The 15,616-nt window shown below is 43.6% G+C and overlaps 1 protein-coding gene and 1 long non-coding RNA gene across 2 annotated transcripts in view; one reads left to right on the top strand and one right to left on the bottom strand.

The window, feature by feature from the left end:
* The window catches only part of phf2 (PHD finger protein 2), a 138,863-nt gene that overhangs the window by 87,399 nt on the left and 35,848 nt on the right, over positions 1-15,616 (bottom strand). The gene's annotated exons all lie outside the window — the stretch shown is intronic.
* Positions 11,333-14,415, top strand: LOC116983418. The gene is made up of 3 exons (XR_004414684.1): positions 11,333-11,367; positions 11,932-11,935; positions 14,405-14,415. It is a non-coding gene; the product is annotated as an uncharacterized LOC116983418 (long non-coding RNA).

Here is a 15,616-nt window from a genome sequence, read left to right as displayed (position 1 = left end):
AGAATTGGCTTTATAGAAGGAAGCAGAGAGCAGAGGGTAATAGTACCTCAGGGGTCGGTGCTGGGCCCATGCAGCTTCTAGTTTAAATCAACAACATGGATGAGGGAAGGTAGGAATAAGAGGATAAGAAAATTGCAAAAGGGTTGGTGCACATGGGATGCACTCCAGTTCTTGGACCACTGGGATCTCTTCTGAGGCAGGTTGACCTCTACAAGAGGGTGAGGTTGCATCTGACCTGCAGGGGAACCGATATCTGGTGGGAGATTTGCTAGAGCTACTCAGGACAGTTTAAACTAGTCTGTCGGAGATGAGACGCAAGGTAGTGGTGTAGCAGCCCGACAAAGTTGCAGCACACACAAAAGCAACATGAACAGTAGGCAAAGTGTTCAAAAGGGAACTGCAGATGCTGGAATATCGAAGGTACACAAAATTGCTGGAGGAACTCAGCGGGTGCAGCAGCATCTATGGAGCGAAGGAAATAGGCGACGTTTCGGGCCGAAACCCTTCTTCAGAAGAAGGGTTTCGGCCCGAAACGTCGCCTATTTCCTTCGCTCCATAGATGCTGCTGCACCCGCTGAGTTCCTCCAGCAATTTTGTGTACCATGAACAGTAGGCAGGGCAGGCAATGGTGGCAGTAGGCCCAACAGGTTAAAATGTATTTAATTTAGATGATAGGTAAGGCAGATAAATTCAGGTAATGGATAGGCACAAGGGGTTGTAAAATTGTTGCCATTGTGGTTGAGGGATGGGCGTGACTGGTAGCTCAATGTTTCAGGTCCAGATGCTACAGGCATGATAGAGGTGGAAGAGCAGACTATGACTTGCTATATTATACAATGTAGAACGAGCTGGCCCTTTGGCCCACAATGTCTATGCTGATCACAGGAGATGAGCAAGGGCTTAAGTAAATACTTCTTGTCTGCATATACTGTGAAGAAGGTCATGGAAGCTAGTAAGTTTAGGAAAGTAAACAGTGATGTCTGAAATATTTTAACATTATGAAAGAGGAGGTGCTAGCATATAAAGACAGTTAAATATCTGGTGCCTGACCAGATGTATCCTGAGTAGACAAAAGTGCTGTAGAAACTCAGCGGGGTTTCAACTCCTTCGCTCCATAGATGCTGCCTCACTCGCTGAGTTTCTCCAGCACTTTTGTCTACCTTCGATTTTCCAGCATCTGCAGTTCCTTCTTAAACAGATGTATCCTGACGTTGATGAAATCAAGAGAGGGCATTACTGAGGCCATGGAAGAGATCTGCGTAATGGGCCTGTCCCACATTGACGATTTTTCAGGCGACTGCCGGCGACTGTCAAGTAAATCCTTTAAAAGAGGGGGTAGAGGGGAGGAGAGGGGGGAGAAGGGGGGAGAAGGAGTGGAGACAACTTTTAAGAAGCCAGAGATACACAGTTGTGAAGCTCATTGGCCATTAACATCACCGGCCAGTTCTGAAAACTACTGCTTACGTTTTTTTTCCGCAGTGAGCCAATGAAATTCACCGGTCAGCACCGGCTACAACCTAAGAGAACCTCTGACAACCTTCGACCTCCTGGCAACCCACTAGGACCTCCTGGCAACCGACCCACGGCACGAGAATTCTCACTCCTCTCCATGATGGCTTCATTCTGGTCGGCGTTAATTTTTCAACTTGTTGAAAAATTCACAGCGACCATAATGAGGCCGCGACTAGTTCCCAGAATGCGGGAACTCCTCACGAACATGAAGGTGACTTCCCAACATGTGGCGACCATGTGGCGACCACAGAGTCTCCTGCAGTCGCCTAAGTGGGACAGGCCCATTAGTCATGAATGAAGTACCAGAAGACTAGATGGTATCTAATACTGTGTCATCATTCAAGGGCTGCAAGGACAAGCCACAGAACCATAATCCAGTGGGTGTAACACCATTGATAGTACTGCAGGGGAATTCTGAGAGCAGAGATCTATCTGCGTTTAGAAAGACAAGGGCGAATTACGAATCTTTAGGAAGGAACAGCAGATGCTGGTTTAAACTAAAGATAGACACAAAAAGCTGAAGTAACTCAGCAGGACAGGCAGCATCTGTGGAGAGAAGGAATGGATGACGATTCGGGTCGAGACCCTTCTTCAGACTGGCGAATTAGAAATAGTCAGCATGGCTTTGTGCATAAGAAATCATGTCTTACAACCTTGATCGAGTATTTTTGAAGTAGTTTAGTTTAGTTTAGTTTAGAGATACAGCGCGGAAACAGGCCCTTCGGCCCACTGGGTCCACGCCGACCAGCGATCCCCGCACATTAACACCATCCTACACCCACTAGGGCCAATTTTTACATTTACCAAGCCAATTAACCTACAAACCTGTACGTCTTTGAAGTGTGAGAGGAAACAGAAGATCTTGGAGAAAACCCACACAGATCACAAGGAGAACGTACAAACTCTGCACAGAGAGAACCCGTAGTCAGGTTCGAACCCGGGTCTCCGGCGCTGCATTCGCTGTAAGGCAGCAACTCTACCACTGCGCCACCATGACCGCCCAAGTAGTGTCCAAGAATTCTGACAAAGACGTGGTGGTAGCCTTTGTCTTCATGGACTTTAACGAGGCCTTTCACAAGGTCCCGCATGGTAGGAAGATAGACTCGCATGCGATCCAGGATCGACTAGACAAATGGACACAAAATTGGCTTGGTGATAGGAGGCAGAGAGCGATAGTGGAGGGTTGTTATTCAAATTGTAGACAATGACCAGAGGTGCGCCGCAGAGACTGGTGCTGAGTGCCTTGTTTATCGTAATTTATATTAATGATATGAATCAGAATATGTGACTTGATAATAAGTTTGTAAATGATGCTACAATTGGTGATACAGTGGACAAAGAAGAAGGTTGTAAAACATTACAACAGGATCTAGATCAACTGGAAAAGTGAGTAAAAGAATGGAAGATGGAATTTAACTCAGGCGTGTGTGAAAAGATGCTTTTTACATAGTTAATAGAATAGAATAGAATGCATTTATTGTCATTCAAACCTAGGTTTGAACGAAATATAATTTCTACAGTTTTTTACATTACAAAACAATCCAAGACCCACACTTAACACAGTTTACATAAACATCCATCACAGTGAGTCTCCAACATCTCCTCACTGTGATGGAAGGCAAAGTCTTTATCTCTTCCCTTTGTTCCTTCTCCCGTGGTCCAGCAGTCCAACTGCAGTGTCGAGGCGAACTGGGGCTTCGATGTTAAAGCCCCCGGCGGGCGATGGTAAGTCCTGAGGCCGTTTAAGCCACGCCGGGCGATGTTAGGCCCCGGCTCCATGTCCTTAAACCCGCGATTCCAGCGGGAGAAGTCGCCGTTGCGGAGCTCGGAAAAGCGGTCTCCCACCAGGGACTTGGAGCTCTCGATGATCCCGTCCACCGGGTCTGCGGCCGGTGCCTCCGAACTCCAAAGTCGGGTCGCAGCCGCATGCCACCACAGCTCTTCCTGCTCTGAAGTTGGCCAGCTCCGCGATGTCAGTTCCGCAGGCTCTGCAACTGGAGCCCCCAGGTTAGTCCCAGCCGGAGGTCGCCACCGGCTCCACGATGTTAGGCCCAACGACATCCGAGACCCGACAGGGAATAGTCGGGTCCCCGCACAGGGAAGAGATTTAAACGGTTTCCCCCACAGACCCCCCACCACCCCCCACATATACACAGCTAAAAACAATTATAAAAACTAACTCAAGAAATACATTTAACAAGACAAAAATAAAAAAAGACAGACGACTGTAGTCGAGCCGCTGCCGTTAGGCGCCGCCACTTCCACCAGGCCATGCCAGGGCATGCAGAGAGTGAATGGCAGGGCCCTTTGAGTGTTGTTACACAGTTGCTCCATGAAGATATTTCCCTAGATCATTATCAAAACGTATATCTATGAGGGGCCATATGAAGTTTAGTTATGAATCACATATTCATGACTAAATGTGGCAGAGTTTTTATGTCACATTTTTGGTGTCCAAAATGGCGGTAAATTGATGAAAATTTGTCGGTCATGAAATTTTTTTTAACTTTTGGTATTAAAGTTATCTAATTTATATCTGTTATTCATAAGGTTTCACATGATGGGTAGATTTTTGTTAAGAACAGTGTATTGGTGTAAAAAACTGAATAATAATCTTGTTCATCAAAAACTCTCCAGTATTGTAAAAAGGCACATATATTAAAACATAAATAATTCCATCCTGGAATTATCCTGTAAAACAAAATCCGATCATTGCACATTGGAGTATTCTCCACACTGAGATTGTGGCATTCAGGTCCTGCAGTCAGATTTGTTGGGGAAGACCGTTTTTTGAAGAATAAAAGTGCTCTATGGCCAAAACTAGAGGAATAACAATGTCTGTAGTTTGGTGCCTTCATATCCCAAAATAGATCATTTTGAATGAATGAATGAATGAAAGAAAGAATGAATAAATTTATTGGCCAAGTATTCACATACAAGGAATTTGCCTTGGTGCTCCGCCCGCAAGTGACAACATAACAGACAATGACAGTTAGGAATGACACATAAAACATTAAACATTAATAATAAAACATTATTGGTTAAACATGTGCATTAAATAAAATACCAGAGCTAAAGGAGGCGACATCTTTTTGGTTATTGAGTAGAGCTACTACTCGTAGAAAAAAACTGTTTTTATGTCTGAAATGTTGTCATTATAAATCTTAGTTTGGATAATGGAAATAATAACCAAAGAAGTGCCAAGCCACCTCTTCCCCAGCTGCTCATACTCCTACACATTGTTCATTTCTGAGTTAAGAATGGTGCTCAGGAACAGAACCCTGCTGCAGCCTGGGACTGGCTCTGTCTATATTATTAGAGGCCTATTAATCAGGAAATTAGAAGTGTATTGAACATGGGAATTTGGTAATCATGGGAATCATTGATCTTTAAATAGACTGGACACACCCTGTTTACGATAATAATCTGGAGTTCATCGAATGCCCTTCTTTGTTTCCAGATTAGTATTGCACAGGAAGCTATTACAAAACTAACGGTATTATGGCCTCTAACGCAAAGGAATCAGAGTAAAATGGCTTTGTGCAATTATATAACCTATAAAGCAGATCATGTGAAATGTGAATATTAGTTTGATCGTCTTTCTGAGGGAGGCTGTATTTGCCCGGGAGACAGTGTAACAAAGACACACTCGATGAAGGATCAGCCATCTGAAGGATTCAAGGAATCAGTTTCTTCCCAGATGTTATCAGGCAACTGAACCATCCTACAGCAACCAGTGAACAGTCTTGAACTCATCGGGAACCCTCAGACTACCCTTGATTGGACTTTACTGGCTTTATCTTGCACTAAACGTCATTCCCTTTATCATCCTTCAGTCCCATTAGTTTAACCAATACTATTTCTCGCCTAATAAAAATTTATTTCAGTTCCTCTACCCCCTTAGATCCTCTGACCTCCAGTATATCTGGGAGATTGGATCCACGCCCATGCAAAGTCGGGAGGTGAATACCTCTTAGTCGAATGCCTGAGAATCTGCCGCGCCCTTGCAAAGTCGGGAAGCAGAGACTTATGGAAACTTCATCATCATCACTGTTGGACTACTGAATCATGGACTGTTTGCATTTCACCCTGCTTATAAAGATCATGTAATGGAATCTATTATGGAAGAAGTTTGTTATCATGGAATGATAAAAGGAGGGAATGTATATATGCATGGGGTTTGGGTATTAGGGAAATGGCGTGGGTGTCTGTGAGAATGGGCTAATGACATCACTTTGCAAGCTGCTGGACCTGGCTCCACTATGTCTGGAACTGTACTTCAGGAAGCTTCTGCACCTGTGACCCACTGCCACGAAGTCTGGGCTTTTGCAGGAGCTCCAGAACACTGACGCTTAATGCATGCTTGTGATTGGTCTAGAAGGGTGGACTGCACCTGCAAGTTTCTTATTGCCCTAAAAATGTTTCTACTTTGTTTCTGTGTCTCCCCACTGTCACCCATGATTGGTTGCTTTCAATGGTATGTTTCTCTATGTACTAAGATGTTTCTACTTGCATGAAGATCTTTGCAGGTACTGTTATATGATTGGGTGAAGGAGTTGTCACTCCATGTATCCTATCTCCGGTATCTGTGATTGGGTTTGTAGGGGTTGCCCTCCGCCTGTATTTTCGTGCCTAGTTATGGGGGTATAAAAGAGTGTTCTTTCAGTTGGGGTGTCGGTTTTCTTTCTGTTCTGTCTACGCTAGACTGTCATGGCCTTGAGTGAGTGGAGCAGAGGTTGACCAACCGGTGATGAATAAAAGTGTTTGGACTCCAGTGCTTGACTCAGTGTTTTACTGACCCAGACTCGGGGTAGAAGAACCAGAATTAACAAGTTACTCCAGGTTTTTGTGTCTATCTTCGGTTTAAACCAGTATTTGCAGTTCCTTCCTGCACTTTTCTCCAGGTGTTCCAGTTTCCTCCTGCACCCCATAGGCTTTGTAGATTAATTGTAAAATTGTCGACAATTGTCTACAGTGTGCAGCTGGTCAATGCACTCGGTGGGCTGAAGGGCCTGTTTCCATGCTGTTGGACAAAAGTGTAGTCTTTTCATTTCTGGTCCTTGCTTACCCATCTGCCGATCAAAAAAAAACCCTCACCTATATCCATCTATGTTACCAGGCTCTGTCTTGTCCCTCCTCTCTTCCAGGTTTCTTACCCATCCCCACTTCACCACAATCACGCAGAAGAGGGGTTCTGACCCAATGCATCACCTAGCCATTTTCCCTAGAGATGCCACCTGACCTGCCGTTACTCCAACACTTTGTGACTTTTATAGTACAGCAGTATCTGCAGCTCCTACAAAGTGACTTTTGGAGTTCCTTTCCCAAAGATAGAATTCCATTGACTTGGCCTCCACTGCCCTCTTAAATTGGCAAAAACTAAGATAAATACAGTTTTTTATCAAATTGATAATGCAGGCAACACTCAGCAAGTCAGACAGCGCAGGTGGAAAGAAAAACAGAGTCCACGACCTTTTTGTTACAACAGTCCTTAACTGTTATCTCTGTTCCTCTTTCAGTCTGACTTGCTGAGTATTTATAGCATTCTCTGTTTTATTTAAATGATGCTTGCACTGCCCATCACACAGGATTAAAATAAAAAATATATAATGGAAATCTTTAGCAAAGCTCAGATAGAGAATACAGAAGCATAATTCTGAGTTATCTTGTTCAAACGTGACCAATAATATATTCATTAGTTTTGACCTATTCACTCGGAATACTTATTGAATTAACACTCACATCTGTTAGCATGTATGCCTACTTACAGTTAAGCTGCTTTACTATTTTTATCTGTCATTTTCCCACTAGAGACAATGATATATCTTTAAAAGAAGTGGATTACCCCTCCGGAGACATATCTGTTCAGCACAGGAACAGACCCTTCAGCCCATCTTGTACATGCCGACCAAGTGGCATATTGTGCAAGCCCCATTTAAACCCTTTCTATTCATATATCTATCTGAATGTCTTTTAAATCACAATTGTACCTCCTTCTGTCGCTTTCCCTGGCAGCTCATTCCAGATATGGACTACCCTCTGACTGAAAAAAATCTACCCCTGAGATCCCTCTTAAATCTCTCCCCTCTCACCAAAACCCTATGCCCTCTAATTTTGAAATCCTTGACCCTGGGAAAAAATACTGTGAGCATTCATTTTTATTGTCCCTCATGATTTTTCTTTCCCTCAATATGTCACCTTTCAGCCTACTGTGCACCAAAGAAAAAAGTCTCAGCCTATCCACCCTCTCCATATTACTCGTCCGCAACCTTGCTGAATCTCTTCTGCACTCTTTCCAACTTATGACATCCTTGCTGTAGCTCGGCAACTAGAACTGAGCACAGTACTTCAAGTGTTGGAAGGAACTGCAGATGCTGGTTTAAACCGAAGAGAGACACAAAAAGCTGGAGTAACACAGCAGGACATCCCTGGAGAGAAGGAAGGGGTTTTGGGTTGAGATCCTTCTTCAGTCTGACCCAAAACATCACCTATTCCTTTTTTCCAGAGATGCTGCCTGACCCACTGAGTGACTCCAGCTCTTTGTGTCTATCTACAGTACTTCAAATGTGGTTTCACCAATGACTTGCACAGCTGCATCATGGTAATGACAATTTCTCACAGAGAGTGATGAGTCTGTGGAATTCTCTGCCTCAGAGGGTGGTGGAGGCGGGTTCTCTAGATGCTTTCAAGAGAGCTAGATAGGGCTCTTAAAAATAGCGGTCAGGGGATATGGGGAGAAGGCAGGAATGGGGTACTGATTAGGGATGATCAGCCATGATCACTTTGAATGGTGGTGCTGGCTCGAAGGGCCGAATGGCCTACTCCTGCACCTATTGTCTATTGTCTATAATGAAACCTTTGTACTCAATATATTTTGCATTGAAAACAAGCAACAATTAGACATAGGAGCAGCATTTGGTCATTCAGCCTATCGAGTCTACTCTGCCATTCATTCATGTCTGTTCTATCTTTCCCTTTAAACCCCATTCTCCTGCCTTCTCCCCATAACCTTTGGCACCCGTCGTAATCAAGAACCTGTCAATCACAACTTTAAAAATACCCAATGACTTGGCCTCCACAGCCGTCTGTAGCAAAGAATTCCACAGATGCACCACCCTCTGGCTAAATACATTTCTTGTTGTCTCCTTTCTAAATATAAGTCCTTTTATTCTTAGGCTGTGCCCTCTGGTCCTAGACACTCCCACTGGTGGAAATATCCTTTCCACATCCACTCTATCCAAGCTTCTCACTATTCGGTAAGTTTCAATGAGGTCCCCCCCCCCCCCCCCCCCCCCCCCCCCTCACCCTTCTATACTCTGGTGAGTAAGGGCCCAGAGCAATCAAATACTGATCATACATTAACCCAATCATCCGCGGGATCATTCTCTTAAATCTCCCTTGGACCCTCTCCAAAGCCAGCACATCCCTTCTCAGACATGGGGCCTAAAACTGCTCACAATACTCGAAATTGTCTGATTGCCTTATAAAGCCTCAGCATTACATCCCTGATTTTATATCGAAGTATCGTGATGAGACTACGTGAAGAACCCGCCAGCCCGCATGCGCGTCAATACGTTGACGCATGGCACGAGTTACGGATGCATGCGGAAATGCTCCGTCAGGTAAGGTGAATTTCCCCTTGCAGGAACGGTGCAGCGGGCTTGGAGATGCTGACAGGCGCGACCTGTACAGCAACCAGCGTTACAGCTCCGGAAGGGAGCAGGTGTCCCGGCCTTGGAGTAACTGGCAGGCGCGACCTGCACAGTGATCCACCAAGGCCCTGATATGGAGCACCTTGCCGCACCGGGATCCGAGACGCTGGCAGGCGGGACCTTCAGAGCAACCTCCGTTTAATGGGGGGCCGAAGAAGACGCTGGCATGTAAGGTCTGCTTTTAAACCTTTATGGAAGCTCCGAATTGGAGCAGCTTGGGGTACCGGGCTCGGAGACACTGTCAGCATTGGCTGTACAGTAACCCTCCGCTAGCTCTGATAAAGAGCAGGTTGGAGACCCGAGCTCAGGGACACTGGCAGGGTGGCCTGCACAGCAACCTGGGATAGCTCCAAAAAGGAGCAGCTGGTGGACCCCGGGCTCAGAGAAGCTGGCAGGGTGGCCTGCACAGCAACCTCTGAAAGCTCCAAAATGGAGCAGCTTGTCAACCCCGGTTCAGGGAAGACCAACTCGGAACTGGCTATTGGCCAGGGAAGCACTGCCTCAACATCAAAGATTGAGGTTATCTGGCTGCTCACAAGAGTGAGGATAACTGAGTGAGTCCACTGCACTGATACAGGCAGTTAAATTTAGATATTTGAGGATATCTCCTGCACAGAGGCAGGGAGTTTGAGGATTCCCTCAACACGTGCAAAATACTTTCAGTTCACGGCTAAGATAGAGCTGCCAGCTCTCTGGAACTTAATTTGCCATCCTCTCGGAGATAGGCAAAGCGTCAAAGGCCGAACATGACTTGCAGGTTCGTATTGTAAAAAATAAATAAATGAATAAATAAGAAGCAAAAGCTCCGAAAGGGAGCAGTTTGGCGTCCTGACTTTGGGGAAGGCGAGGGCCAAAACGGCAAAATATGTTCAAAAGGACAATTCTGGGCAGGAAGATACTGCCTCATCATCCATTAAGGATATCATCTGTCTGCTCTCAAGATGGGAAAACCTGATTAAGAGGTTGATCGAAGGGAATGTGCTCCGCACACTGGCGAGCGATACAGGTAGTTCCAGTCAGATGTCTGCGGCAGCATTACCTGGTTCAGGGTTGCATTATGATATCTGTCCTTGAGACTCTTGAAAGGCGCCCATAAATAAAATGTATTATTATTATTATTATCTACCGCTCGAAGGAGGGGTGTTTTGAGGAGTATTACATGGTAGACTCTGACTGTGGGGAAGTCAACAGCGAACTCGAATTCCCTCAATAAGTGGATGATATGCTTCAACTCAAGTCTAAAAAGGAGCTGCCGGCATTTGTAAGTAATTTGCCATCCCCTCGGGGATAGGAGAACCGTTAGAGGAAGTACTGGCAAGTAGCATTGGTTACTTGACTTCTCATCAGCTGAATGAGAAGAACATGCAGGACACTGCTGGAAAGTATGCTAGTCCTGATAACTGCCAGACACTGGAGGTCCCAAAGGTTAATGCCACCATTTGGGGCAATCTGAATGGCAAAACATAGTCAAAAGACTTAAAACTCCAGTGAGTTTGGAGATTTCTCACAAGAGGGATTTGGCCTTTGCAAGGTCGGTAGAGGGAACTCGGCTGTCTGATTTGCAGTAGACTCCTTAGCACTTTAGTGTAATGCACAGTTTGAGGTCAATTGTGTTGCAAAGGATTTGTGCAAGGCAAGTAATATGCAGTCTGCAAGTATCTCTTTGGAGAAGATTTGGTCAAGCAAGTAAAATTCAAGGCTGTGGTGGGTGTGGTAAGACACCCTTTGTGGGTAAGACTCCCGGCTAACGGGGTGCATATCATCACTGCCAAGCTAGCGGCACATACCGCTACACTGAAGCTGGTTGGACCATCAGGCTTACACAATTAATACCAAGACAGAGACCTTTTTTATGAGCAGGTTCACAGCGCCCACCATGGAGGCAGCGCGCTCCACATACTCAGTATCATTCCCCAGCAGGGCACAATGCCAGAGTCAAAGGGACAGAGCATAATCTAGGGTCAGTTGACTCTATTGATCAACTGCCTACGGCCATTTTGGTGGTGTCAGTCTTAGGGTTTGCTGGATCATGGTAGGTGGTGGTGATAATCACCTCTTGCCTATTATTTTATTGGCAGCCTTGGTGGTTTTTTAGCAAGCTCTTTCTTAGAAACTGCCTTGATCACACCTACAGCCACCGTCTGTTTCATCATGGACAGCAAAACGACCAAGAGGTGGGGGCCGGTGAGATATGTAAATATGTCAGTCGCATGAGATGTGCTGACGATATTCAAGTCAGAGGTAGATTGAGACTGTTCATAAACAGGTGGGGACAGATAACCTCTGATCCTTTTATCTTACTAATCACAAATGGCTATAAGATTGAGTTTCTAGCTGATAAATTTCCTCCGCGGCAAGGAAAGCCAAGACTCCCGTATATACGCTCATAAGAGGAAACTATGGCTATCCAAGTTTAAATAGAGAAACTACACAAATGGGTGTGATTGAGCAGTCTGCCCATAAACAAGATGGGTATATTTCTAATATTTTCTCAGGGTTGAAGAATAGTGGAGGATACTGAATCTTTCTAGGGTTTAGCTAGTCTGAACACATGCTTGGAATATACACATTTTTAGATGGATATTTTTCATTCAGCAAAATAGCTGATTACAGAGGATTGCTTTATGGCCTCAATCAATCTCGAAGATGAATACTATTCAGTACCAATACACGAGAACCACACAATATCTGTAGGTTATCTGGCAAGGCCAGTTGTGGCAATTTTAGGCTCTACCTTAGGGGTTGAGTTCAGTCCTAGGCTATTTACAAAGACTCTAAAGCCAATGTTGTCCTACTCAGATCTAAAGGGCATATTATCGGGGTGACATGCTCATTGTAGGGAAGAGATCAAGTGTCACAGAGTTAGTTGCTTCGGCAACAAAGGCACTCCTAGAATATCGAGGGTTTGTTATTCATCCAGGAAAGTCCATACTGGAGCCGACAAAATGTATTTCATACCTAGGTTTTGTCATAAGCTCTGCAGATATGTCTGTGACCCCACCCACAGATAAGAAATTGAATATTGTAGAGGCAGGCACAGGGCATAAATATCGGAAGATGCCTCCAAAGATAATTCAAGACGAGGCCAAATTGGCTTATTCAACAACATGAATTATAGTAGCGCCAAATTGGCCTATTCAACCATTGTAAATAGGTCTGCTGAAAGAAGGATTTTTTTGTTTTTTCCCTTGTCTTTAGACAAATTAAGTGAATGCAGTTCTTGTTTTTCATATTTTGACCTTGGATGAATAATATGAAGTAGCTCCTGTGTTCCACTGCTAACATGTACTTTTTTAACCATAACATTAATTTTGTTTTGGCTATTGAGAGGCAAATATGCTTTATTTTTCCATTGGGTGCTGTCGTTAGGAGAGATGGGGGTAGGGAAGGGATTAGGTAGCGTACTGACTGTCTACTGGTCAGTTTCAGGCTTTGCATAGGGTGGGGGGGGGGGGGGGGAGGGGTATTTTGCTTTTAGCTTAGCTTTTTTCATCTGTGCAGAATCTGAACTACAAAATGTCTGAAATATCGTTATTCTGGCTCCGCCCTGGATTTTTCTTCTTCCGCTATCATGAACTATTATGCTTTAAGAAATTAACCCTTGATTTTTTTATTTTAACCCTTGAGCCACATGATTTTTACAAACAATATGGATAAAGTTATTAACTTCTTTTAATGGAATGTGAATGGTTTGAACCATCCCATTAAGAGGACTTTTTTTTTTAAAGTTCTTCGTAGACTAAATGCTCAAATTATCTTTGTTCAGGAAACTCATGTAAGGCAAGACGACAATCAACGATTTTTCAAGTTTGGGAGATGACAGCAGTTTCATTCAAATTCACAGGCTAAGGTGAAAGGAGTCTCTATTTTGATTGACTCCTCATTCCGTTTATTCATTATGAAACAATTTCTGATCCATATAGTAGATTTTTGGTGATTACTGGTGTTCTTCATAACCAAAAAGTTGCTATGGTCAATGTTTATGCACCAAATATTGATCACCCTGAGTTTTTTAAACAGTTAATTGCATCCTGTCCTAATTTAAATGAACACTTTTTAATAATGGGTGGAGATTTTAACTGTTGTTTGAACCCCTCGATGGACAGATCTGCATCTGATCATGTGCTTCCAAATAAATCAGCTAGTTTTATCAATTCTTTTTTACTTGACTCAGGAATGTTAGAAGTCTGGAGATTCTTACACCCAAATGACAAAGAATTTTCTTTTTTCTCTCATGTATATCATAGTTACTCTAGGATTGACTGCTTTATAATAGATTCTCGGCTAGTTTCATCGGTCACTGTATGTGAGTATGATGCAATTGCTATTTCTGATCATGCACCATTGAAACTATCAATCAAACTACCCGATTCCAAGTTTAGTGCTAAACAATGGCGATTTAATGCTACTTTGCTTCAAGATCTAAATGTTGTTAATTTTATTAAAGATCAGATTGCTTTTTTCTTCAGAATCAGAATCAGAATACCATTTATTGTCATTTGAACCTAAGTTCAAACGAAATTAAGTCTCTGCAGTCATACAAACATGAAAAAACAAAGGCACACAATTAACACAAATTACATAGACATCCATCACAGTGAATCTCCTCACTGTGATGGAAGGCAAAGTCTTGTCTCTTCCCTGTTGTTTATTCTTCCCCCGATGTTAAAGCCCCCGGCGGGTGATGGTAAGTCCGTTAAGGCCACACCGGGTAATGTAAGGCCCTGCTCCGGGTCTTGATGTTGGAGCCCCCTGGCGGGTGATGGTAAGTCACGCGGCCATTAAAGCCATGCCGGGCGATGTCAGGCACCGCTCCGGGTCGTTTTAACTGGGCGGGAGAAGTTGCCATTGCGGAAGCTCCGAACAGCGGTCACCCACCAGGGACCCGCGAGCTCCCGATGTCACCGTCCACCGGGCCTGCGGCTGGAGCTTGCGAAGCTCCGAAGCTGGGTCGCAGCCGCACGCCCACACAGCTCTCCATGCTCCGAAGTCGGCCAGCCCCACGATGGTAAGTCCACAGGCTCCGCGACTGGAGCCCCCAGGTTGTTCCGGTTGGAGGCCGCTCCACGGTGCTCGGCCCCAACGACAACGGAGACCCGACAGGGAACGGATGGGGTCCCCGTACAGGGAAGAGATTGAAAAGTTTTTAAAGTTTCCCCCCCCCCCCCACATATACACAGATAAAATAATATATAAACTATATATTCGTGGACAAATTATTTGATACTCCGCGGGATTAAAAAAACAAACTCAAAATGAAATACGTATATTGGCTGATGAGATTAAAGAAATTGATAAAAAATATTAAAAAGCGCCTAGTTTAGAGCTCTATAAGAATAGAGTTGAACTTCAATTGAGACATGATTTGTTATTAGTATCACCGATTGAGAATCAGCTACTTAAAACCAAAAGTCAATTTTATATACATGGCGAAAAATCTGGTAAATTACTCGCGAATCAGTTGTAAGCGGTGTCGGCCAAACGTCAGATTACTAAAGTGAGTAAACGGGATGGTACACTAACTGCAGACCATGATGAAATTAATAAATCCTTTCAGGAATTTTATACCTCCCTATACCAATCAGAATTTCTTACTGATTCAAATATAATGCATGAGTTTTTAAAGAAACTGCACTTGCCAAATTTATAATATAATGAGTCTCTGTTGTTAGATGAACCCATCACGGAGGAAGAAATACAGAAAGCAATCCTCTTGATGAATTCTGGTAAAGCTCCTGGTTTAGATGGGTTTACAGTGGAATTTTTAAAGTATTTCTCAAGTTTACTGTCACCCTGGCTATGCAAGGTTTTTAAAGAAGCTTTTTAATGAATATATTACCACAATCCTTTTAGGAAGCATCTATTTCTTTAATTCTTAAAAAAGATAACGACCCTACTGAAGTGACATCATATAGACCTATATCATTGTTAAATGTAGGTTCCAAAATTCTTTCCAAAATATTAGCTATGAGATTGGAAAATATTTTACCGCAAATTATTTCTGAAGATCAGACAGGTTTTATTAAAAATCGTTACTCATACTTTAACGTTAGGAAATTAATTAATATATACAGCGTAAAATAAAACTCCAGAATGTGTCATTTCACTTGATGCTGAAAAGGCGTTTGATAGAGTAGTATGGGAATACTTATTCAATACACTTGAAAAATTAAAGATTGGTCCAAAATGTATTTCTTGGATCAAGCTGATATATCATATACCTCAGGCGTCTGTACTTGCCAATAATCAGTGATCCTCTTTTTTCAGGCTCTTTCGAGGTACTAGACAGGGCTGTCCTTTAAATCCTTTACTGTTTGATATTGCTTTGAAACCTTTGGCCACCACTATTAGGGAATACCCCAATATTTTTGGTATTGTCCGTGGGAATAAGA

The sequence above is a fragment of the Amblyraja radiata genome, chromosome 18 (assembly GCF_010909765.2).
Source record: "Amblyraja radiata isolate CabotCenter1 chromosome 18, sAmbRad1.1.pri, whole genome shotgun sequence".
Taxonomy (NCBI): Eukaryota; Metazoa; Chordata; class Chondrichthyes; order Rajiformes; family Rajidae; genus Amblyraja; species Amblyraja radiata.
Note: the sequence above shows the minus strand (reverse complement) of the source record. Positions and strands in the feature narration are given on the sequence as shown.